This window comes from Crinia signifera, chromosome 5, assembly GCF_055691185.1.
Source record: "Crinia signifera chromosome 5, ASM5569118v1, whole genome shotgun sequence".
Classification (NCBI taxonomy): domain Eukaryota; kingdom Metazoa; phylum Chordata; class Amphibia; order Anura; family Myobatrachidae; genus Crinia; species Crinia signifera.
The window spans coordinates 86,128,360-86,154,972 of record NC_139221.1 but is presented as its reverse complement, the minus strand read 5'-3'; the positions used below and the strand labels follow the sequence as shown (position 1 = coordinate 86,154,972).

At 47.6% G+C, this 26,613-nt stretch overlaps 1 protein-coding gene across 1 annotated transcript in view; it reads left to right on the top strand.

The window, feature by feature from the left end:
- Nucleotides 1–549: 549 nt before the first annotated feature.
- Nucleotides 550–26,613, top strand: part of TMEM200C (transmembrane protein 200C) — a 65,559-nt gene continuing 39,495 nt past the window's right edge. The window contains exon 1 of the mRNA XM_083187603.1: nucleotides 550–988. The gene's annotated coding sequence lies outside the window, so the exon portion shown is untranslated. The remainder of the gene's footprint in view (nucleotides 989–26,613) is intronic.

The following is a 26,613-nucleotide window of genomic DNA, read 5'->3' as shown; positions in this document are numbered from 1 at the left end:
CCTCGCGGGGCTCGCTGCGCTCGCCACGCTTCGGGTTGACGTCAATACTGGGGTGGCGTTAACAATGGAGGCGCATTTTAAACCATCAGGGGGGGTTTCCTATATATCCTATGGGCCAACCATAAAAGCGGGAACGAAATCGGATCGCATCGCATCGCATCGTTCAATATCGTGTATGTGCATTTGTGGTATCCGATGCAATGCGATCCGATTTTTATACGGAGAATAGCATGGTGCGCAATTAACGTAGCAGGCGCCCAGATAGGAAACAAGTACCAAATAAACTAATAAGAAAAGGCTAATAATAATAATAATAATAATAATAATAATAATAATTCAGAAAAGTAGCAGATCCAAATCATATTCAAAAATCGAAATAGGACTTCACCACTAAATAAAAACTTTATATAAACTGCGACAGCATTCTGCAAGCTACAGCAACACTGCTCTTCATTACAAATGTATAATATATGCTTTACTCCATTACTCGTATTCCACACGATCGTGTTAAGAGCGCAGCAATCACCTCCTGTGAGACTATCCCACCGGTCTGACATGTACTAATCACCCACACTGCCGTTGTCAGTGCTGTGCCACAGATCTGCCGTGTCCGCCCCTGCTGTGTCTATGGAGGAGAGGGCCAACACCAATAGGGACACAATGACCAGAGGCGGAGCCATCTGCTGGCTCTGCTGATGCACAAAGCACAGAGAGGCGGATCCGGATAGTAAGGGAGAGGGAGGATGCCAAGCAATAGATGCTCCCCATCCTCAGCAGCAGCAACAGCAGCCGGCAGCAGCAGGGCTACAGGCAGCACATCACCACAAGCAGCAGTCCCATAAGCATGTGAGCCGGAGCGATAGTGCCAGTGGGCACTCAATGGAGGAACATGGTGATCACCCGATTCCAGGAAGGGCTCAGGATTTAGAGAGAGGAGTCTCGGTGCCTGCGCTGTCATCAGGCATTAGTTCAGCTGCACAGCAAACTGGTGAGTTGAATAATGGATTTGTGTTCTTCATCTGTATCACGCTGCGTTCTTCTTATCTCAGCTGGGGAGGAAATGATCTGATTTGCAAAGTCAAACTGTTAATCCCTGAGCAGTGGGACAGTGAGCCCACGACATGTAAATCTGCTCATTCCATAAATCACTGGTGCTGTACGACTGGATGATGTGCTCTATCATGTTATAACCGAATCAGACTGTAATCGTAATGTATGCAGCATCTGTATAGAGTTCGCAACATGAGAGATGTATTGCACAAAGGTGTCTGGTGTAAATTAGGGTTCAATGTATCAGGGGCTGCAGGTTTATATGTTGTTAGCAAAATATGATCAAAATCCCCATTTTATTTGGTAGGGACTCAGATTTGCAGTGCTAGGGATAGCACCATTGTCTAGTGTCACTTTACCTTTTGGGGGTCTAGTTAAATCAGTTTGTAGCAAAGGCAGCCACAGCAGCTGCTGCAACACTGTCTTATTTTCTCCATCAGAAGATTTGTTCTGTTCTAATTGGGACTATGAGTGAGGAGTCCAGGAGAGCAGCTTGCCCAGCACATGCATTAGTTGTTGCACAGGGGCCAACGCTGGACAGCTCCCCTCGTTTCCTTGGAAACAGGCCCCACACTAAAGGGCCCCGGAGATGCAGAGAGTGTGCCAGGCACCTCTAGGTCGTCTCTTTGTATTTGTCTCAGTGACATCCGACCAAGCAGAATGCCAGGTCTCTGCTGCATGAATACATTTGTATCTATGTTGGATCGCTATGGCAACGTGCAGAGCAGCACACGTGAGGGACAGGCTGAGCCCGGCAGCTGCGAGTGGTTCGGCAGGTTCCTGAAGACCATGTAGCTGGGGGGTGAGTGAGCTCAGCTGGCTCAGTGGGAAGGGTTCAGCGTGGGGAAGGTGGCTGTATATGTTCTACTATCCTCATCCTTCTTTCAGACTCTGCAATTTTCTATTGTTCTAGAACACATATGTGCACCGTGTGCCACTTCTCTAGCAGACATACATGTACTATGTGCCACGTCTCTAGCAGACATACGAGCACTGTGTGCCACTTCTCTAGCAGACATATGTGCACTGTGTGCCACTTCTCTAGCAGACATACATGTACTATGTGCCATGTCTCTAGCAGACATACGTGCACTGTGTGCCGCTTCTCTAGCAGACATACATGTACTATGTGCCACTCCTCTAGAAGCCATGTATGCACTGTGTGCCACTTCTCTAGCAGACATACATGTACTATGTGCAACATCTCTAGCAGACATACGTGCACTGTGTGCCACTTCTCTAGCAGACATACATGCACTGTGTGCCACTTCTCTAGCAGACATACATACATACACACACTGTGTGCCACTTCTCTAGCAGACATGCATGCACTGTGTGCCACTTCTCTAGCAGACATACATACATACATACATACATACATACACTGTGTGCCACTTCTCTAGCAGACATGCATGCACTGTGTGCCACTTCTCTAGCAGACATACATACATGCACTGTATGCCACTTCTCTAGCAGACATGCATGCACTGTGTGCCACTTCTCTAGCAGACATACATACATACATACATACATACATACATACATACACACACTGTGTGCCACTTCTCTAGCAGACATACATACACTGTGTGCCACTTATCTAGCAGACATACATGCACTGTGTGCCACTTCTTTAGCAGACATACATACATACATACATACACTGTGTGCCACTTCTCTAGCAGACATGCATGCACTGTGTGCCACTTCTCTAGCAGACATACATACAAGCACTGTGTGCCACTTCTCTAGCAGACATGCATGCACTGTGTGCCACTTCTCTAGCAGACATACATACATACATACACACACACACACACTGTGTGCCACTTCTCTAGCAGACATGCATGCACTGTGTGACACTTCTCTAGCAGACATACATACATACATACATACATACATACATACATACATTGTGTGCCACTTCTCTAGCAGACATACATACACTGTGTGCCACTTATCTAGCAGACATACATGCACTGTGTGCCACTTCTCTAGCAGACATACACACATACACTGTGCCACTTCTCTAGCAGACATGCATGCACTGTGTGCCACTTCTCTAGCACACATACATACATACATACATACATACATACATACACTGTGTGCCACTTCTCTAGCAGACATGCATGCACTGTGTGCCACTTCTTTAGCACTGTGCGCCACTTCTCTAGCAGACATACATGCACTGTGTGCCACTTCTCTAGCAGACATGCATGCACTGTGTTCCACGTCTCTAGCAAACATATGTGTACTGTGTGCCACTTCTCTAGCAGACATACGTGCACTGTGTGCCGCTTCTCTAGCAGACATGTATGCACTGTGTGCCACTTCTTTAGCAGACATACATATACTGTGTGCCACTTCTCTGGCAGACATACCTGCACTGTGAGCCACTTCTCTGGCAGACACACCTGCTCTGTGTGCCACTTCTCAAGCAGACATGCATGCACTGTGTGCCACTTCTCTAGCAGACATGCATACATACACTGTGTGCCACGTCTCTAGCAGACATGCATACATACACTGTGTACCACGTCTCTAGCAGACATGCATACACTGTGTGCCGCTTCTCTAGCAGACATACATGCACTGTGTGCCACTTCTCTAGGAGACATACAAACACTGTGTGCCACTCCTATAGCAGACATATATACACTGTGTGCCACTCCTATAGCAGACATACATACACTGTGTGCCACTCCTCTAGCAGACATACATTATCTGTGTGCTATTTCTTTAGCAGTCATGCATGCAACATGTACCACTCCTCTAGAAGACATGCATGCTCTGCGTGCCACTTCTTTAGCAGGCATACATCCACTGTGCGCAACTCCTCTAGAGGACATGCATACACTGTGCCCACTTCTCTAGCAGAAATGCATACACTGTGTGCCACTTCTCTAGCAGACATACATACATACACACACTGTGTGCCACTTCTCTAGCAGACATGCATGCACTGTGTGCCACGTCTCTAGCAAACATATACGTGCACTGTGTGCCACTTCTCTAGCAGACATACGTGCACTGTGTGCCACTTCTCTAGCAGACATACGTGCACTGTGTGCGCTTCTCTAGCAGACATGTATGCACTGTGTGCCACTTCTCTAGCAGACATACATATACTGTGTGCCACTTCTCTGGCAGACATACCTGCCAGGGCCGTTTCTAGACAATTTAGCTCCCAGGGCAAAGGAATAAAAATGCGCCCCCCCCCCCAAAAAAAAGTTAACATGACATAGAAGAAATTGCGCGCGCCTACGGCGCGCGCGGCGAAATAGGGGGCGTGGTTTCTTTTTCAAATGGGCGTGGCTTAATATAAGGGCGTGGTCTAGCAGGAAAACAATTACCTTACAACTCACCTTTGCAACCTGCATGTCCAGACATTGGTTACCGCAGGAATTGTCATTGTACTCCCGCACTTTAGTTGGCGGGCTGAAGGCCACACAGTGACATAAAAATATAAAGGCCCACACAGTGACCTACAGATGGGGCCGGGCTCATCTTTGCAGGGGATGGCGATGGCGTCGCCATCGCCATTCCCTGCTCCCGCGCCATCTGTGTGTCGGAAGGGGACGCGCGCGCACGAGGTGCGCGCGCGTCCCCTTCCGACGGTGCTGCCCTCGGTCGCCCGGTGCCCACACCGGGCGCCCGCACCCCCCCACAGCCTCCTCGGGTCCCCCCAGCCCCCCTCGAGCGGGAGGCGGACAGTATTGCGTCCGCCTCGCCGGCCGGCCGCCCGGATACTGAGACGCGTGTGCGTGGGGGACGCACGCGCGTCTCAGTCAGATGGCGCGCCGTGTTGCTGGCGGATCGCCAGCAGCATGCTGCTGGCGATTCGCCAGCAAGCATAAGGCCTGCGCTATCTGTAGTACGCCTCACAGATCAAGGCCAAACAATGACAGGTTACTTGAATCATTATACACTATTTATCCATGACGCCGCACACCGTGATGACAATTACACATTGTCGCACACCGTGATGACAATTACACATTATGTCGCACACCGTGATGACAATTACACATTACGCCGCACACCATGATGACAATTACACATTATGATGCCCGTTACACCCCACACTGTGATGGCAATTACACAATACTCCCCACACCGTAATGCCTATTACACATTATGCCCCACAAGCCGCTGCCGCACAACTCATGCCGTTTACTAATATGCCCCCACAGTGCCACACATATGCCCCCACAGTGCCACACATATGCCCCCACAGTGCCACACATATGCCCCCACAGTGCCACATATATATGCCCATACAGTGCCAGATATGCCCCCACAATGCCACATATATATCCCCCACAGTGCCAAATATGCCCCTAGTGCCAGATATGTCACCAGTGCCAGATATGCCCCCCAGTGCCACACATATGCCCCCACAGTGACACACATATGCCCATACAGTGCCAGATATGCCCCCACAATGCCACATATATATCCCCCACAGTGCCAAATATGCCCCTAGTGCCACAGATATGTCCCCAGTGCCACACATATGCCCCCACAGTGCCACAGATATGCCCCCAAAGTGCCACATATATGCCCCCAAAGTGCCACATATATGCCCCCACAGTGCCACACATTCCCCCAAAGTGCCAGCAGCACAACTCACTCTCTCTCTGGGTCTCCCCCTCCAGTCCCCCGCCGCTGCATGCTGCTGCTGCTGCTTTCGATGTGTCCCTGAGCCGGCAGCCATTCATACCTCGCGGGCTGGCTCCTGATTGGCTGCCAGCCCGCGAGGTCCTCTGATTGGCTGCCAGCCCAATGACACAGTGAGCGAGGGGAAGGAGAGACGCGCTGCGCTCCCCTCCCCTGGGGCTCACCTGTGCGCCTGGTTGTTGCGGGGGGGGGGGCGGGGGGACGGGACGGGACTTGGAGGAGGCGGCGGCGGGGGTGAGGACTTGGCGGCAGCGGCGTTGTGGGGAGCTGAGAGCTCAGCTGCCGGCCGGGCGCCCCGGCTGTGTAACAGAGGTGGACAAGTCGTGCGGCGCCCCGGGCTGCTGCACGGCTTGTCCGCCTGTAGAAACGGCCCTGATACCTGCACTGTGTGCCACTTCTCTAGCAGACATGCATGCACTGTGTGCCACTTCTCTAGCAGACATACATACATACACTGTGTGCCACGTCTCTAGCAGACATGCATACACTGTGTGCCGCTTCTCTAGCAGACATACATGCACTGTGTGCCACTTCTCAAGCAGACATACATACACTGTGTGCCACTCCTATAGCAGACATACATACACTGTGTGCCACTCCTCTAGCAGACATACATTATCTGTGTGCCATTTCTTTAGCAGTCATACATGCAACATGTACCACTCCTCTAGAAGACATGCATGCTCTGCGTGCCACTTCTTTAGCAGACATACATCCACTGTGTGCAACTCCTCTAGAGGATATGCATACACTGTGCGCCACTTCTCTAGCAGAAATGCATACACTGTGTGACACTTCTCTAGCGGACATGCATACACTGTGCCCCACTCCTCTAGCAGACATACGTGCACTATGTTACACTTCTCTAGCAGACATGCATACACTGTGTGCCACTTCTCTAGCAGACATACATGCACCATACCTCCCAACTTTTGATGAATCTGTAGCGGGGGGGGGTGGTCTAATTTCAGGGGCGTGGCCTATACTCGCGGCTCTCCCGCGAGGCCACGCCCCCATTTTTCCGCTATGGGGGGGCATGACCCAGAGGCTCTGTGAGCCTCTAGCCATGCCCCCAGCCCCCTGGCTGCGGGAATAGACCCTGTGCGCATGCGCACAGCGTTTATTCCCCGCTGCTTAGCAGCCGACAGGGGGGGACTCCCAACAGCCCCCCTCACCGCGGGACACTGCCGTCCGCGGGAGGGACAGCGGGACAGGCCCTGATAATCGGGACTGTCCCGCTGAAATCGTGACTGTTGGGAGGTATGCATGCACTATGTTACACTTCTCTAGCAGACATGCATACACTGTGTGCCACTTCTCTAACAGAACATAAGAAAACAATTTTTGGAACATAAACTCTCCATGAATTCTTTTTATTTAGTTTTAACTCCAGGTAAATATTCTTAATGGGCTAAAATTTTGGCTTTGTGCAATATAGCATATGGATATTTATATACTGAAGGTCTTTCCTAACTGACATTTATAGCCTTTTACTGACACAGGGATGAGTTGGTGCTGGTGAAATTGCTTCTATACGACCATCTGCTTTCTATTTAAGTCTTGCATCAGCAGATAGGCAGGATAGTTTTAATGTGTTTCCATACATAACATTCCTCTGCTAGAAGGCACATTCTAAAATACAGTCACTATACATGTCACAGGGAAACAGCACACTTTATATTTTATAGATAAGCCTACATTGTATAGCATCAGGGCTTAAAGTGGTCATGCAGAGGTGGGGGAACTCATTTCTCTATGCCACCTAATTGCCCCCTCTCCCCTACCCCCAATAGACAGAGACAGGGCCAGTGGTAGGGTTTTTTGCATCCACCTGCAAACTAGAATGCTTTTCTGTGAGAATTGTGCAGGGCCAATGTGGAGGTTAAATGTTCTACCTCACCATTAGAGGTGGTGGAACTCAGTTCCACCCCGTTCCCCCTCACTTTAACCCCTGTATAGCAGTTATTTTTTAAATTGTAGTCATACACAATCACACAACAGTCTATTTGTGTCCTAAAATCACATTGCTGTGTTGCACTGGTGCGTTGTAAGTCCAAGTACTAGTCCCTAGAGTCGGTCAGTGACTGGTTCCATTGATTAGCAATGTAATTTACCAGTGCTCATTACATTCTGGGCAATAATGACAGTAATAGCTTCTAAGAGATGTGACTGTAATAAACAAGGGGTATTAGGTGTTAGCCTTGCACAATACTATCAGGAGTATATTTACTAAGCTGTGCATAACATGAGGCTGATATTATATGCACAGGTAATATTGGCCATGCATTACTGTGCATCAGTACAGTAGTATTGCCTTATTCCAAAAAAGAAGTGAAATGTATACAGGACGTGTTATATTTGCAAGGTTCTGAAGTGTGAGGCAGATATAGATATACAGTACACATGGAAATATTAAGAAGAATGTCACTTTGTGATGAATCTGAGTAGACAAAGAGGCCTAGTGTGTTTTTCCAGAAGCACTCGGTACTGTAAGTGACTCCTGTGTTAAATGGAGTAGAAAGGAGTGAGATTCACCACATGTTAATGTACAAGGTCAATAAGGTTTAGAAAAAAAGAGACCATTTTCATTTATTTGTGTTCATTACTTTTTTCACCTTTTTTTATGTGGCTGAGACCTCAAAGATCAGTTTGCTTTGTTTTGGGATCCACAATAAAGGTAGATACTAAATACACGTTATATAGTGTACATACTGTATATATATTATAGGCATATACAGAGATGAACATATGCCTGTCTGTGAGTGCATCTTCTTGTGTCATTTTGCACAGCACATGCTCTGAAACAAAGCGATGCAGAACAATATGTTTATCAGTCAAATCTCTGCTGGGGGATACGGTCACAATGTCTCCAAGCATTAGGTGGACACGCAGAAATTTCGACATGACTGAAGGTCCACATGGGTTAGGTTGACCAGATCATTAGGTCGACACAAGCATTATATCAACATGGGGAAGGTCTACATTCAAAAGGTCGACATGGGGTTTTCCACTTTTTTTGTTTTGAATGTGCCGACAGGCGGTATTTCACGTCCCACCGTCCACTAGGGCATGGTGGGAGAATAAAATAGTGTGTCAAGCGCAGCGAGCCATGTGCGGGGACGCAGTGATACACTTCAGTGTCCATGTTGACTGTGTCAACATTCCTGTAAAAAAAGTGAAAAACCCCATGTCGACCTTCCCCATGTGAACCTAATGTTTGTGTCGACCTAATGACCATGTCGACATAACCCATGTCGGCCTTCCTGCATGTCAACCTTCAGTCATGTTGACCTTCATTCTTGTCGACCTAGTTGGTGTCTATTCAATGATCCATACCCCTCTGCTGTTAACTGTAGGGATGTAACTGAGCTGTAATGGGACAGTCTCAAGTAGGCAAAGGGAAGAAAGATCAGACACTTATTTCTGTGCACGAAGTGTGTTTCACAATTATGACTGACTTGTGTTCAATAACGCAAGCTACCCCAAAGCAAACAACTTTGATTTCTAAGCCAAAGATTGCACAGCTCTACATACCTCCCAACTTTTGAAGTTGGGAGGTCGGGACGTTCGCGCGGCGAAGTCGCGCGCGCTCCCGAAAAGGGGGCGTGGCATCGAGAAAAGGGGGCGTGGCCTCACGGGGTGACGCGAAATCCGGCCACGCCCCCGTTTTCGCCGCTCGTCGTAATATAACTTCAGCCTCGTCGCTTCTTAGGAGGCACTGGCAATCCCCCCCCCCACACACACCAACCAACCCCCCCCCCCCCTCGCCCGCCCGTCTGTCCGTACTTACCGCTCACTGGCTCTGCAGGACTTCAGGCTCCACTCAGACGCGCAGAGATGGCAGCTGCTGGATAGGAAGAGGACGTCACTGTGACCGCCCAGCAGCTTGCGCACATACGCTGGAGGCACAGTGACGTCCTAGAGAGCGTGGGGGCGTGGTTTATATCTCCCAACCGTCTCGGGAAGCCGGGACTGCGGTAAGCAGTACCGGGACGACGGGACATCGGCCGTAAATCGTGAATGTCCCGCCGAATCCGGGACGGTTGGGAGGTATGGCTCTATGTATCCTGTAATAGTTATTTGGCATATGTGAGCCTCTGTTGATTCGCACTGTTATATATATAGTGTATATGTGTGTAGGATGGTGGAACCTGAACCACTGCAGGAACTTCAGCAAATCTTAGTCAGTAGGTACCATCCTAGTATTAGGGAATTCATCCATTCAGCGTGTTTTAAAATGCATCACAGTAGTGTGTAGTAGTAGTGACGTACAGTATAGAGCTGATTCTGGCTGAGGCATCATGTGTGACTAAACCATAAAGTATTAATTGTGCATCCCAGATGTTCTTGTTTCTGCCAGGGCCGCTGAGACTAGAGATGAGTGGTTCGGTTTTACTGAAAACCAAGCACATACGAGTTTAGCGGATCCGGGCCTGGCTCGGATCACTTTGGGGATTTGAGTGCTCTGAAGCCAGAGTCAGGTCTTTTCTCCAGTTCAGAATTCAGTTAAAAACAGAATGTCAGGTTTTGAATTTCATGTAAATACTGAGCTTATCTATTTTCCTTACCTAAAACGAAGCCGAACGTCATCACCCCGCTGTCAGATTCTTGTGAGACTCAAACTCTATATAAGTCCCGGTGATCGGCAACATCTTCATTCTGGTTCTGGATTTCAGACAACACAGACATCATCATGGTGTCTATGCTGTGGGTGTTGCTTTGACATGGGGCTGCTGTGACAAGGGGCTGGCTGGCAACTTTTAGCCTGGGGGGCAAGGCCAGAGCACCAGCCCCTAAGTAACAGCGCATCGTTAAATGGAGGTTTATCGTATATGTATTAATAAAAGGTTTTTCGTATATGTATTAATAAATAAAAAAACAATAATAGGACACCACAGGCTGCTCCCCTGTATAATATCAGGACCCCCACAGGATGCTCCCACTGGCTAGTTATGCCAGAACCAGTGGCATAACTAGCCATTTTGGTACCCTGTGCCAGAAAGTAAATTGGTGCGTGCCCCACCACCACACTAAAAATAGCAGAGTGCGCGCCGAAGGCGCACTGCAAAATGTAGGAGTGATACTTCATGAGGAAGAGGAGTTAGTAAAAGTACTAATAACATTATAATGCTCATAACACATTATACCACACACAGTAATGCCCATTATGTATTATGCCACACAGCGTAATGCGCCTGTTGCTGACAGTTGTAGCGCTGCTTATACGTTTTGCCCAAACCAGTTGCCGAAAGGAGTAACGCTGCTTATATGTAACACCACCAGTTGCCAAAAATAGTAGCGCTGCTTATACGTAACACCCACACCAGTTGCCCACAATAGTAGCGTTGCCTATACATAACACTCGCACCAGTTTCTGACAGTAGTAGCGCTGCTGATACGTAACGCCCATACCGACATCAGTCGCAACAGCAGTAGTGCTGCCTATACATATGCCCCCACCAGTTGCCGACACTAGTAGCGCTGATTATACATATGCCCACACCAGTTGCCGACACTAGTAACGCTGCCTGTACATATGTCCACACCAGTTGCCGACACAAGTAGCGCTGATTATACATATGCCCACACCAGTTGCCGACGCTAGCAGCACTGCCTGTACATATGCCCACACCAGTTGCCGACACTAGTAACGCTGCCTGTACATATGTCCACACCAGTTGCCGACACTAGTAGCGCTGATTATACATATGCCCACACCAGTTGCCGGCGCTAGTAGCGCTGCAAGTACATATGCCCACACCAGTTGCCGACACTAGTAGCACTGCTTGTACACATGCCCACACCAGTTGCAGACACTAGTAGTGCTGATTATACATATGCTCACACCAGTTGCCGACACTAGTAACGCTGCCTGTACACATGTCCACACCAGTTGCCGACACTAGTAGCGCTGATTATACATATACCCACACCAGTTGCCGGCGCTAGTAGCGCTGCATGTACATATGCCCACACCAGTTGCCGACACTAGTAGCGCTGCTTGTACACATGCCCACACCAGTTGCAGACACTAGTAGCGCTGATTATACATATGCTCACACCAGTTGCCGACACTAGTAACGCTGCCTGTACATATGTCCACACCAGTTACTGACACTAATAGCGCTGATTATACATATGCCCACACCAGTTGCCGACGCTAGTAGCGCTGCATGTACATATGCCCATACCAGTTGCCGACACTAGTATCGCTGCTTGTACATATGCCAACACCAGTTGCCGACACTAGTAGCGCTGCTTGTACACATGCCCACACCAGTTGCCGACACTAGTAGCGCTGATTATACATATGCTCACACCAGTTGTCGACACTAGTAACGCTGTCTGTACATATGTCCACACCAGTTGCAGACACTAGTAGCGCTGATTATACATATGCCCACACCAGTTGCCGACACTAGTAGCGCTGCTTGTACACATGCCCACACCAGTTAATGTAAACTCACATTTTACTTAACTAGTTCAGTCGTGTAGCCCTGCCCCCTCCAGGCGTTAGCCCCGCCCCTTTTTCGATCCCTACAGGGACGCTGACCAGGAGCAGGGAGGGATCCTCTGTGCTGTCCACGCTGCTGCCTGTAATGCAGTGTGACACAGGCGCAGCAGCTGCTGGCAGCCACAGAGGACTGAGCGAGTCCACAGCCCCACTCTCTGTAGCGGCCTCCTGCACTAGACATGTCCTTAGTGCAGGAGGCCGGCGGTCATGTATCTGAAGACCAGTAGGAGACTGGTCAGCCGTGGCTGCAGCAGCAGCCTCAGAAACATACGGCCGCACACAAATAGATTGAGCGGCCCGGGGGGCACATGGCACTCTGCGGCCTAGCCCGCCCCTGGGGTGAGGAATCTTGCCAATATAGAGCCAGTTTGTGCAGGGAGAGATCATTGGCAGCTTGTTTTTTGGGGGCCCAAACAAACCAACCATTTCAGCCACAAGTATGATAGTCCCTGTCACTAAAATGATTGGTTTGTTAAAGTGAGCATGTCCAGTTTAAACAACATTAAGGGTGTGTGGGAGGCCTAAGGATAATCCAACTTGCACCTCTTTTCTTGGCATTACAGTATGTGCTCTTTGGAGCATTTTTAACTTAATTTATAAAGCAGATCCTGTGTGCCACTGCAGTGCCACTCCAAGACGTGCCACATGTTTGTGCTGCCCACTGGTGTCACTTAGCTTAGTCACCCAGCTACCTTGGATGTTGTTGAGGTTAATAATACTCTAGGAACAAACACCCCCCCCCCCCCCCCCCCCCAAAAAAAAAAAAAAAAAAACATAAAAAAGGTGGTTTTGGAAAAACCAATCCAGAAACAAAATCCAAAAGGAGATCCTGATCTAAAACACAAAACCCAAAAAGTATATGGTGCACATCTCTAGTAAATACTTCAATACATAATTTCAGGTACCCTTTCACCCAGGAGAATGTATGGTGAGGTAGTCAACATTAACAAAAACAGGTCCAAGTAACATGACAAAAGTACTCATCTAGTGTCCCTGACTGATTATGATGTGAGTAAGAAGTGAAATTTAGGAAAAAGTAATGTAGCATTTTATAGGCAGGTACCGTCGCACAGAATATATAGACCTGCCGCATATCATTTTAATCAGCAGAGTCTGCTTGTGTGTCTTTGCGTAGCATGCATTTTCAGCAAAAAAAAGAAGCCCAATGTTAGTATATAGGCTACAGTTGAGCCCCTTCCTGGTGCAGTAGAATCTGGAATTGTGCCAGAGGTTACTGCGTGTGAACCTCAATTGCACTGGGAAATGGTAGCGGCTGTCATTTCCAGAATGATCTTTGCCGCTGCTCTGCCAGCGCCGGACCAATGAAGAGGTATTTATAATTATATGGGTATGGGGTGTGCAGAATGGATTCAGTATTGAATCCCGGCGGTCGGGATCCCAGCGTTCAGAATCCCGACGCCGAAATCCCGACAGCCGAAATGCCGACAAGGGGGGGAGGCCACGCAGCGGGCCCGGTGCCTCGCTACGCTCGGCACGCTAATTTATTCTCCCTCCAGGGGTGTCGTGGACACCCCAGGAGGGAGAATGTGCCGTCATTTTGGCGGTCGGAATTCCGGCGTCGGGATTCTGAACGCCGGGATCCCGACCGCCGGGATTTTAACTGCATCCCTGCAGAATGTGGTCCCCCCTAAACCTAGGGTCCTTTATGTACCACACACCCTGCACCCATATGCCAGTGTGTATCATGTATGAATTCTGCACTGCATTATAGCATCTACTACTATCTCTGTGAAGCAACGTCTCCTGGTGTAATCCATATTCTACACTTGCTTAGCTGGGCACCTCTACAAGATAAGTAAAATGCATATTTTTTTAGACAAATCCAACTCAAGTTTTGCAGTAAGCCGTTACTCTTTAGCCTAATCTAGAAAAACAGTAAAAACAGTTGACCTATTTAGCAATAATTGGCGTTTGCAGGTGGTAACCGATCGTTTTCTGGGAGTTTCAGGGAAAATCCAGGCATTTTAGGGGAAGACATGTGGCGCCAGCTCTGGCCCCGATCAGCTTGTTTCTATCGCCGCCAACAAATAAGTCCTTGGCTACACACAGTGGAAAAATCGTTGGATGGATTTGCAGCTAGGCTAGCATGGGGCGGGATTTCACTGGGGCGGGATTTCACTGTGGCGGGGTGTTGTGCAACTGACCAATGGGCACTGTAAATTAACAGCTAAGGGATCAGTTCTGAATGCAACCCATGATACATTAAGGGTTGTTTTCAAAGCTCTCTGACTACAACTTGCAAAATGCCCCTTAACATTTAGATGATCTGCTCAGCCAACATCAAGGTGTATCAGTAAGCAACAGACTCCACTTCAAAGTCCAATTTATAATACTTTACAGCCATAAGCCATTACATAAAATGTGATTCTTATATGTTAGCCGGGCGTCCGGCTACGCTACGCTAACAACGTAGCTTTGGCTACGTTGTCAGCGTAGCCACTGCCGGGCGGCCGGCTAATACGTGTGGCCGGGCGGAGGGTAGGTGCGGCCGGGCAGAGGGGGGAGATGGTGGCTGCCCTGGTATTACTTACGCGGGCAGGGCGGTCGTCCATGGCGGTGTGGGGTGAAGGGCTGGACGGCAGTGCCTGGGGAAGGGCATAATGGCGGCGGAGGGGGGAGATCCCGGCAGCCGCTGGGGGAGCATCACATGCTTTCCCTGCTCCACCAGCGGAACTACTCTAATAGCGTAGTAATCAGCAATTGTCATGGTGGCCCGATGCGGGGATCCAAGTCCCGGAGGCGCCGGGGACATCTGGATGGTAAGTTTAATGACACACACACACTACACACACACATACACACTACACACACACAACACCCACTAACAGGATCAAATGCCCACTATCCACGTCATACCCCCAGTGTCCAGTGTGGCAAGCACAGCGAGCCACCAAGCCGAAGCGTGGCGAGCCCTACGAGGGGACGCAGATACGCATCCCCTCGCGGGGCTCGCCACGCTTCGGGCTCGGTGGCGAGCCACACTTTCTAAAATTAGCTCCACGCCCACGTGGACACTGGGGGTATGACATGGATTATGTATTAGCAGTGCTCCAGTTACGTAATTTACATCATTTGCGTAAGTTATGTAATTTACATAGCCAGCATAGTGGTGTATTGGTATTCTCAATACAGCACTACGCAAATTACGTAACGGGCGCCCAACTAACATATAAGTACCTAAAATGTTAAATATTGCTTGGTTTATTCCAGCATCCCCACAATGTTAGCAACATTCTGCAAAGGCAAGATGAAATGTGTTGTTCCACATCCACATCAGAGTGCCACATGTTGCCTAACCTGGCTTAATAATTTGAATGAGGCTAGTGCAGTTAGCATTACTGCCTAACAGCACTGAGGCCATTGGTTCAATTTCCACCATGAATCTAAATGTGTGGAGTTCCTATATTCTCCCTGTGAAAGATTTGGTAAGAAATCTCCAGTCTTTTTAAAGCAGCAATCATTGCCGCTGCAAAACCAGTTTGATTTTGCAATGTAAATTATTGCCGCTTTAAAAAACTGGAGATTTCCTATGAAATCTCTCACTTTCTGAATATCTCATCCTATTACATTCCCCCCTATGTATCTGTGAGGCATGTGGCCTTTTTTTAGCATGCGTCACAATTTTCCACCCTATTTACGTCTTCTTTTGCTACAGTAGGTTATACAGAGCACACCAGATGACTCACTCTCTACAATACATGTATGCCAATACAGGTCGAGTCAGTGGCGTAGCTATGCTGTAGCAGACCCCGTCATTACTTGGAGGAGCCAGGGTCTGCTGGGTGCACTGAGAAGAAAAGGTCTGCACACAGAGTTGGTGCTGGCTACTCAGTACGCCCTGCAGTGCAGGAAGGCAACAGCCAGGACAAGCACTCTTGCTGCTGCTCCTGTCAAACAGCTGACAGGTAGCAGCAAGCTACAGCAGGGGAGGAGAAAGCGCTCCAGCTCGATCCCCCTGTCTTCTCTCCCCTCAGGTAACACAGCAGGCTGCAGCTCAGAAGCTTCCTTTCTGCACACAGTGCATTTCCTCCTGTATGTGTTGCTCCACCCCAGATCTCCTGCTACAGCTCCTCCGTTCTGCTGTCCTCCCCTGCTTCCTGTGACAGTGAGTCTAGATTCAGAAGGATATCCCCAGCTGTGCCACAGCCTCTATCTACCTCATGTGTGCCCCTTCCCAGCTCATGTGTGCCCCTGCCCACCATATGTGTGCTCTTGCTCCTGCCCACCCCATGTGTGCCCCTTCCCACCCTATGTGTGCCCCTGGGCACCATGTGTGCCCTTGCTCCTGCCCAACCCTTGTGTGCCTTTACTTTTGCCCACATCGTGTGTGCCCCTGCACACACCATATGTGCCCCTGCCCACCATATGTGTGCCATTGCTCCTGTCCAACCCATGTGTGCCCCTGCCCACCATATGTGTGCCCTTGCTCCTGCCCATCCCATGTGTGCCCCTGCCACCCTATGTGTGCCCTTGCTCCTGCCCACCCCATGTGTGCCCCTGCTTCTGCCCATTCTATGCCTTTGCCCCCTTTGCCATCTTTGCCTCTGTTCACTTTCATATATACAGTATTGTAGTCTACTGTATATATTTGCCATTTTCTCCATCCCTGCCTCTATCACCTCTATTTGTGTATTCCCCCCTTCTGTGCCTCAGCTCCCTATGCCATCTCTACCTCTGACCCCCCTCTGTTGCTTTCCCCATCTGTACCTCTGCAGCTATGCTATCTCCTTATGTATACCCATGCCTCTTCTCCCCCCTCTGTGGCTGTTGGCTGCTAGACCAACACAAACAAGATCATGTACAGCACCACACAATTTGAAGAATGGAGGTAAGTACAATTTGTTATTGGTAAAGTACTGGGGAGGGTCTGTGTGGACCTACTGTAACTGAGTATTACCTTGTGTCTGGTGTACAGTGAAAGGTGCATTACAGTGTGTGGTGTGTAGTGTAAGCGGTATTATGTGTGTGGCGTAGAGTGAAAGGTGCATTACAGTATGTGGTGTGCAGCGTAAGTGGCATTATGTGTGTGGCGTACAGTGTAAGTGGCATTACGGTGTGTGGCGTACAGTGTAAGTGGCATTATGCGTGTGGTGTACAGTGTAAGTAGCATTATGTGTGGCGTACAATGTAAGTGGCATTATGTGTGTGGTGTACAGTGTAAGTGGCATTACGGTATGTGGCGTACAGTGTAAGTGGCATTGTGTGGCATTGTGTGTGACGTACAGTTTAAGTGGTATTATGTGTGTGGCGTACAGAGTAAGTAGCATTACGGTGTGTGGTGATCAGTGTAAGTGGCATTACATTGTGGAGTATAGTGTAAGTGGCATTACAGTGTGGTGTACAGTGTAAGTGGCATTATGTGTGTTGTGTACAGTGTAAGTGGCATTATGCGTGTGGCGTAAAGTGTAAGCGGCATTACGGTGTCTGGCATACAGTGTAAGCGGCATTACGGTGTGTGGCGTACAGTGTAAGTGGTATTATGTGTGTGGTGTACAGTGTAAGTGGCATTGTGTGTGTGGAGTACAGTGTAAGTGGCATTACAGTGTGTGGCGTACAGTGTAAATGGCATTATGTGTGTGGCGTACAGGGTAAGTAGCATTACGGTGTGAGGCATAGAGTGTAAGTGACATTACTGTGTGTGGCATACAGTGTAAGTGGCATTACGGTTTGAGCGGCTTTCAGCTCAAAGCCGCCCAGTGTGTATGGTCCGGCGATGAGCGGTGAGCGTTGCTGCGCGCTCCCACAACATCACTGGGAAAGCCGTTCATCTGCTGGTTATACCAGCAGATGAGCGGCTTTCAGGACAGCATTGCATAGTGCAACGCCATCCTCCCTCCCTCCGTAGGTGCCGGGCAGGGGTTTCCACGCAGCGATTATTGACATCATCGCTGTCCATACACGCTGGGCATAGTCGCCCAGTGTGTATGGACCTTTACCCTTGCAGGTGCTGCATCAGTTTCTCTTCTATCTTTTACAAAAGTTGTTTTAGAATATAAAATAACAGTGTTTATATTACCTTTTACTTCTGGGAATGGTGCAGTTCTAAGGGTGGCAAGTTTTCTTGACCCGCTTGGGTCCCTGGCATAGGACTGAAGCAATTCAACTAGTTAGAGGACTGGTTAGTGATTAATGTATGACTGGAAATACAGTATTTGGATCTGTATGGCTTTGTATTATTTGATAATACTACATGTATTGTAACATTTTTCTCAATAATTTTCCCATTGGGCAGAAGATCTGTATTGAATTATATTAATTTTATCTAAACTCATTTAAATATAGTACATGGAAATGTATGGAGGAACAAAGCTGTCTACACCAGTGGCAGAACTTGTGGGTTGTGGGCCCAGGTGCTAAAATATAATTTGGGCCACCCTCCTCCTCCCTAATTTAATTTCACAATATGCAACATGGCAGTGGGTGACAGTGAGAGGCAGAGTGTGACAGAGAGAAACAGTGGGTGACTAGTCCTCAGGGGCCCCGGGGCACCAATTTTAGTTCCGCCTCTGCTCTGCACCCTTTTCGGCAATTCGTGTAACTTGATTGTAAGTAGTATCATGTGGCTGGAGGCACCTTATTCCCTGGCCTCCAATCAACTATGTTATATCATAAAAATAGTCCAGACATACGCATACATAATACATAGTCTGGCAGTTTGGTTGTCAGCAGTCATTTTTATTTTTTTGAAACTAGTCTGCAATGTCTGAAGGGCAGTTTTACAGATTATGGGATATATGGGTGAGAATAACAGTAAATTATCTGGCTCATTTTTAGCTTGGTAGTTTGGTTTTACAGACATCCTTTGCTGCTACAAGGAAATTTAGCTCAGCTTAATAGACAATTCAGTGTTGCTTCAAATGCTTTCGCTAAATGTAACTTACAGATGCACATTCTTAACTGCAATCATCAATACTCAATTTGCTAGAAGTCATGCTCTAATGGGAACATATATGGTGCTGTGCACTCAGAAATGTGTGTGGTGACTCCTATAGATGCTGGAGCTGTGTTAATAGGAAATGAAATGCATATTGTTTACCTTCAATTATCACTATAATAAGATTAAGGGACTGATTGTTGTGAACAAAAAAAATCTTAAATAATATATACTCTTATTCAAATATGGACAGTAAGGTCTCTGTTTTGGCAGAAAATTAAGATGATTTAGATGAATTGCATCCTATAAAATAAAATATACTAAATAGATCAAAACCATTCATCCAACAAATATTACAGTAAACTACAGTAGTTATCTGGTGCCATTTAACATCACAAGCTGATGTTTTTATAAACTTACCAGCCCATCAATAGTTACCAGCCCATCAATATGTTGGAACAATAGAACAATAATGTCAGCGCCAGTAAGAATGACAATATTTCTCAAATAATGCATTGGTGTGATATGTAGATGTGTGCACACTGTTAATAGACATAATTGTATACCAGGACAATGAAAAGATAAACACATTAATCTGTCATGTGAGCGAAAATACATAGCTGCATGGTCTGCCTTTACAATCGGTCTGAAGGCATATTGGGGAAGATGTATTGGGGCAGATGTATTAAGCATTAACAAGAGATAAATGCAAGGGTGATAAAAAAAGATAAACATCCAGCCAATCACAACCTAACTGTCATGTTACAGGCTGTGTTTGAAAAAAAGTCAGTAAGGAGCTGATTGGCTGGACATTTATCTCTCTTTATCACCCTTGCATTTATCTCTTGTTAAGGCTTAATTCATCTGCCCCATAAAGCCTTAACAAGAGATAAATGCAAGGGCGATAAAGAGAGCTAAACGTCCAGCCAATCACCTGCTTACTGCCATAACAGATCAAAATCCCCCAGTGTTTATGCCCCAGTGATGAGCGGTTAGTGGTGGTGCGTGCTCCTGCATCAACGTCAGCCGCCTTTTTCCGTCGGGCTGTTTTACCATAACCACTTTCCATAGTCTTGTACTATGGAAAATGGTTCACCCACTGTCAAACTTACTGGGACAGACAAAAATCGCTTAGTGTATATGGACTGAGCGTTTTTCCGCCCATTGATTTTCACATCATCGCTCCTCATACATGCTGGGCAATAGCACCCAGTGTGTATGAGGCTTAAAATGCATTCTTTATATCAGTGGTCACCAACCTTAATTGGGGTTTGAGGCTCCTGAAGGAAATAAAATATATACCTGTCTGGCTGTCTTCCAGCTCTTGGCCCACCACACCGATCTGACCTCCACCTGTAGTGTGGAGGCTCTCCTGCAGATCCTGCTTACCTCCACTGTGGGAGTGTCAGCTGTGCTCCTGTCCCTCATTGGTAGCTCCAATGTTCATCATCTTCCTGTGTCCCCTCCACATCCTCCTGTCTACTCTGGGACATTGATGCACCCCATTTAGCTGCCAGCGGCTTTTCAGTTCTAGCGTCCTACATTGCGGTGGATGCCAGAGTTAGGTCCTGACTAGAGGCAGCTCGTCAAAGGTCACTTCCTCCTAATGACTCAGCAGTACTGTAGCTAGGCGGGCTTCTCAAATTATGACCGCGAGCTACCAGTAGCTTGCAAGCTTTGGTTGGTGACCAATGATTTACAAAAATGGTAAATACATGTATGTATATTTCTCAAAAATGTATAGATACATACAGTAAATAACATCCTATTTTTTGTGCACATTTTGTTAATGTATAGTGTGACAAATGTCGAAAGCTACTGATTTGCTTGGAGCTTAATGTTAATGAAACATGCTACATTGCAGATAATGGGAAAGACATTGTAGCCTTATATGATATTAGAGCAGGGGGTACACGATAATGACTATAATATACAGTAACTGTGCTAGGCAGAGGTGTAACTCTGGGAAGCAATGGAGTAATCTGCGACCGGGCTCCTTCTCCCAAGGGGTCACCTCTCCTCCCCTACAAGTTTGAATCAGTTAATTGAAAGACGTCAATATCGCTTCTGTGGCTGACTCACCCTCCTAACATCATTTTTACAAGTGTCATACCCTGTATTAGAACCCATTACCTGTCTTACTGAAGACAGACACCTTACTGATTCAGCTATTTGGGGGGCACCAATATTTATCTTGCCTCCGGACAACTGTGATGAACTTACGCCACTGGTGCTAGTCACTCTCTTAAGAAATAAAATGGAAGTGTAAATTTCCTATGTACAGTGTTTATAACATACATTAATTGCACATTATAGATCTTTTTTAATGAATTTGTATCATGCTGGCAAAACAGTGAGTCTTTTATCTAAAATGAAGATGACAAGAGAGAGCAGTTGCTAAATTTTTAATGTCACACAGACAAGTGACTAAGCCAGAGCTTCCAAATGGAGCTGACAATGTATCATAATTGATCTTGCTGGTAGTGTGTGGAATAAAAACCTTTGGACAAAGAAACATCTTTGCAAAGCAAAAATATCCTGCTAGATTATACAAAAAATAAAAACAAACCGCTTGGGACACATACCCAGTGGTGCTTTTATTAGCAATTTAGAGCACGCTGCAGGCTTCCCAGTGCATTTATTTACATGCAGTAGATGAAAACTAAAACACCACACAATGCAAAATAGTCACTTAGTATAACAACACTAGGAAACTAGTACCTAGTACATTAGACTGCATTAGGGAATCCTGTGGGTATAATGGCTTCCTGCTATAATAACTATGTCTTTATATTTTACGGACTACTAAGGGCAACGGCAGTGACTTCCACTGCAATACCCGGCAATTAAATCAGTCCTGTGTATAGACTATGGATTTATTTAGGTCCATTCGCGCAGTGACCAATGTTTGGCGTATGCGCTGCATTTCTGCGCATGTGCATAGGCCAGGTGTGTGCGGCCATGGCCAACAGATTGTTCGCCTGGTGCACGCACCCAACATTGTGGGTGGGGTGGCGGGCTGTGGCACTCATCCATAGGAATAGCCCATGGACAAGTATCCACTAGTATCCCATGGAAATCACTGGGTGACGTGGGCGGGCAGCTGACATCACTGGATGTTAGCTGCCCACTCAGTACCTCACGAATGTGCACGCGTATATAAGTGGCCTGACAGTCACTTTAGATATGTGTGCACGCACCACATCTTTCGATGGTCGGTGAACATCAAAAGATTGGGGAGGTTCCCTTTGGCCTGCAAATGGATGTTTATGTAAAACATCCATTTGCATGCCGGGTGAATTAACCTGGCGTGCGAAGGGGGGGGGGTGTACAATCATTCTCAGGGCGTGTTCTGGTTGACTCGCAAGGGTGCGAACACACATCCGAGCGAGTCAACCAGAATAACCCCCTATGGCCAGATTACAATGTGTTATTATAATGGATTAGAAGAGTAAGTACCGGTACATTGGTAAAATATTTCTTTTTCTCAAATCTGTACTGATAACTGACCCACCACTCCTGTTTTCTTATATCGACCGGAAAACGCTTAGGAGAATGAGTGCCATCTGCTTCTCTCTTTCTGCTGTGAATGGACCGCTGGTATTGGTACAGTGCCCAGAACTAAATCTGTAGTGCTGTTCGTTAAGCATCGATTTGGATAGAAGAACAATGTAAACTCTTCCTATTCATAGTAATTATGCAGTATTCCATTGTGTTCCAGAAGCAAGCAGGCTTCATTCTCCTTTATTTTCACCTTACCTCGTGGATAAATACCATCTCTAGCCTTAATCTATGGTATTCCATTCTCAGTTATTATATCAGATATAATGACAAAATTATATTTCCTTTATAAACAAAACACATTTTAGATTTTAGAACGGTAGAACAAGCGCTGCTGAGACACTGCTGCTGCAGGCGGGGAACATTCACAATTTCCTCTTGTCATGTTAATGAGATAGCGATACTGAGCGTTAAACAGCTACAATACAATGTTTACATTTATGTTCTGATTGAAAAGTTGATAATTTATCTTAGGCTGATCTAAAATATGAAAGGAAACAATCACTGGTAAAGGTATTCGCGACTCATTGTCCAGAGGGCTTGTGTTTCTTATAGATTTAAGATCAAATAATTGAAATGTATTGTAAGAAACAGTGATGTGTTTTATTGATTGGTTTTTGCTTTCCCATTTCCTAAAGGTTTTTCAGACACTATAGACAACTCAGTAAGTTAACTCTAATATGATGTAATTCCGCTCTCTAAATTAAATTTAGGGTATGGAAAATACATAATTACTATTAGAAAAACCCAGTGTTGCAATGTTTGATATGCTCAAATGTATTATTTGTATCCAGGTGACACAGAACAATGTACTATGGTTACCAGCTGGCTGATGCTAATTGTGGGTTGCTGGCGTACTGTAGATTGTATCCACGTTTGTTAATGAGCAGCATTTGATTGGAAAATACAGTAATTAATGAAAGGTGTACAGCACAGCAGTAATACCAGTATACACAAGGAAATCTATTTACATTTGCAGAGCAAGCAGTAAAGGAAACTCAGTGGTTTGACAGCGGTTATAAAGTTAGATATCCATCAAATTGCATGGCTTTTATGATGTAATGGGGGAAATTTACTAAGATGGGAATGTGATGTTGCTATGGGAAACCAATAAGAATCTACTTATTTATGTAACACCTTCTAGAAGATAATAGTATCTGATTGGTTGCCGATAGCAACATTCCCATGTGAAATAGAACTACCATCTTCGTAAATTTCCCCCAAAATGTCAACATTTTAGGAAGGACTTGGTCAGAATGATGGAGACCTTTGCACTGTAGAGTGGGCACACCATTGCAGTGTTAGTGTGCAATACAAAAATGTCATCACCATTTTTACAAAGAAATAAATAAAGAGGTTTAGTTTATCCATTTTTAGCCAAATATAATATCTGCAAAAGATGCAACCGTCCATTCGCATTTTGGCAGACACACACATTTCTAAGTAACCTGTGCCAATGTAAAACAAAGCTTTAAAATGCACAAAAGTGCATTGTGTTCACTCTAGCATCCCGCCTTCAAAACCCCTTCCTGCATGGGGTACATTAAGCCCTTCAGTGGCGTTCTTTTTTTTTTGAGAGCGCTCCCAATGGGCAAGGTTTTTTTTGGGAGCGCTCCTTAAAAAAACAGCCCCATTGGTCTTTTAGAGGTCAGGCAGCGCCGCACACTAGATCAGTCACTGCCTGGCCCGGCCCCTGTGTGTGGCATGATGTTTGGAAGGTCACACACAGAGCCGGGGGCGGGGGGGGGGGGTGGAGGCTGGGCTGAAGCTGAGCACATTGCTGATCTCAGCACTCAGCTCAGCGGTGCTCCCCGGCAGTGACACTCTGGAGGATTTTCCAGGTTTGCCAGTCTGGGCACTGGCGCATAGCCCGGACAATTTTCGGGAGTGCCAGCGAATGGGGTTAAAGATCTGATAAAGGGGGTTATTCAGCCCTGATTGCTTCTGTGTGGAATTTCAGAGCCCTGCGATCTGTTAGCCGCTGCCCCGCCACTGATGATTATGGATTGACTAGGTGATTCATTGCGCCCTACGGGCGCTCTTCACACCATCGTAAGGGACTCCGTCCCTTAACCTGTGAACTGATTTTTGTAGGGGTGGGGGTATACTGCGGGATGGAGAGGGGCAGGTGCGGTGTTTATGCAGGTGGATGTGGGAGTGCTGGAGGGGTGGGTGCGTGGTGTTGAAGGTGCGGTGGGTGAGGATGGGGGTGCAAGAGTGCCATGGGTGGGGGAAGGTGCTTGGGGTGGCGGGTGTGGGGTTACTGTAGGTGGATTTGCAGTTGCGGGGGTGGCTCGTGTGGATTGGTGTGGTGGTGCACCATTTCAGTGACGGGCAGTCAGGTAGCTGTTGGAGCAGATGTGGTTATGGGTTGAGGAGGGATGGATGCATGGGTACTGTGAGTGGGGGATGGGCAAGTGTGGTGTTGGCGCGGCTGTGTGTAGGTGTACAGGTTGAGGAGGTCCGGTTGCAGGGAGTGCATTAGGGTGTTGCAGGTGCGGGGTTGGCACAGGTGAGGGAGGGTGTCTGGTGGGTAAGGGTGTACCCCTGGTTGGCTGAAGACTTCCTGTGTGCCACGATCACTGTGTGGGCTCCCTTTGACCTGTCTCCTGGTCCCTGTCTGTTTCCATCGTGTGTCTGGCGGCCATATTGGAGGGGATTGCCCAGCACTGCTGCCTGCGCTCCCCCACACACACAGACTTCCACTTCGCATCTGCTGAGTAGATAGCGGTTGGCTGCCCGCCAGCTAACCCCGACGATACCTCATCCCACCTGGTGCTAAGGTACCTCTGTTCTGGCCCCTGCTCCTGGGTCTCCGACGTGCGTCTGGCGGCCATAATGGAGCACTGCTGCCTTTACCCTGCTGTCTGGCGGCATGTCCAGATTTAGACCTGCGGTGGGGTAGAGACCCGAGCCTGATTGACCGCTCCCTGGCCCTGGTAGCTTCGCCTCCTGTCTGGTGTGACCTGCGGCCGCATGCCGCAAGACAGCCTGGTAGAGGCAGCAGGGCCAGGTTGGCTGCTCCAATATGGCCACCGGACGCACATCGGGGACCCAGGCTGGGAACAGAAGTACATTAGCACCGGGTGGGAGTCAGGGGGCAGGCGGCAGTCAGCCGCTTCACCTCCTACCTGGTGCGAACTGCGGCCGCATTCCTGCAAGACAGCAGGGTAGAGGCAGCAGGGCCAGGCTGGGAGCAGGGACCAAACAGAGGTACATTAGCACCGGGTGGGAGTCAGGGGGCAGGCGGGCAGTCAGCCGCTATCCATGCGGCTGAGTGGAAGTCCGTGTGTTTGGGAGTGTGGAAGCAGCAGCGCTGGGCAGTCCCCTCCAATATGGCCGTTGGACACATGAAGGAGACCCAGGGCAGGAGCAGGAGGTATGAGACCAGGAGGCAGGTCAAATGGAGCCCACACAGTGATCGGGGCACTCAAGAAGTCTTCAGCCACCCAGGGGGATTTTAATTTGATGCCACCTGTGTAGTATAATAGGCAGGAGTCTGTAGGCAGGACTCCTACTCCATGAACAGCTAGGCCACGCCCCTTAAAACTCCGAGCAGGGCTAATAGCCTATCAGCACAACCTATGTGTCTCTCTGACTCCACCTAGCGTTATGGACACATGATTGACACATGTAGCCAAATATATAAGAGATTGCTGTTATTATTGTGACTTTACTATGGTAGAAGGGCTGATTTAGCCTTGCATGCAAGTTGGCTGCAATTTAATTTGAAGTATGTGCTGATGTGGAAGGATTGAAGGGAATGAATAAAGAAATACATTGTAATGTAACTTTAATAGCTTAGCAAAAATGGATTTACTATAATCAAAAGCATTTTATCATATATTACAGTAGCTTAACACGAAATTTAGCTTACAAAGGAAATATTGCCCATGTCCCATGTCGCAGT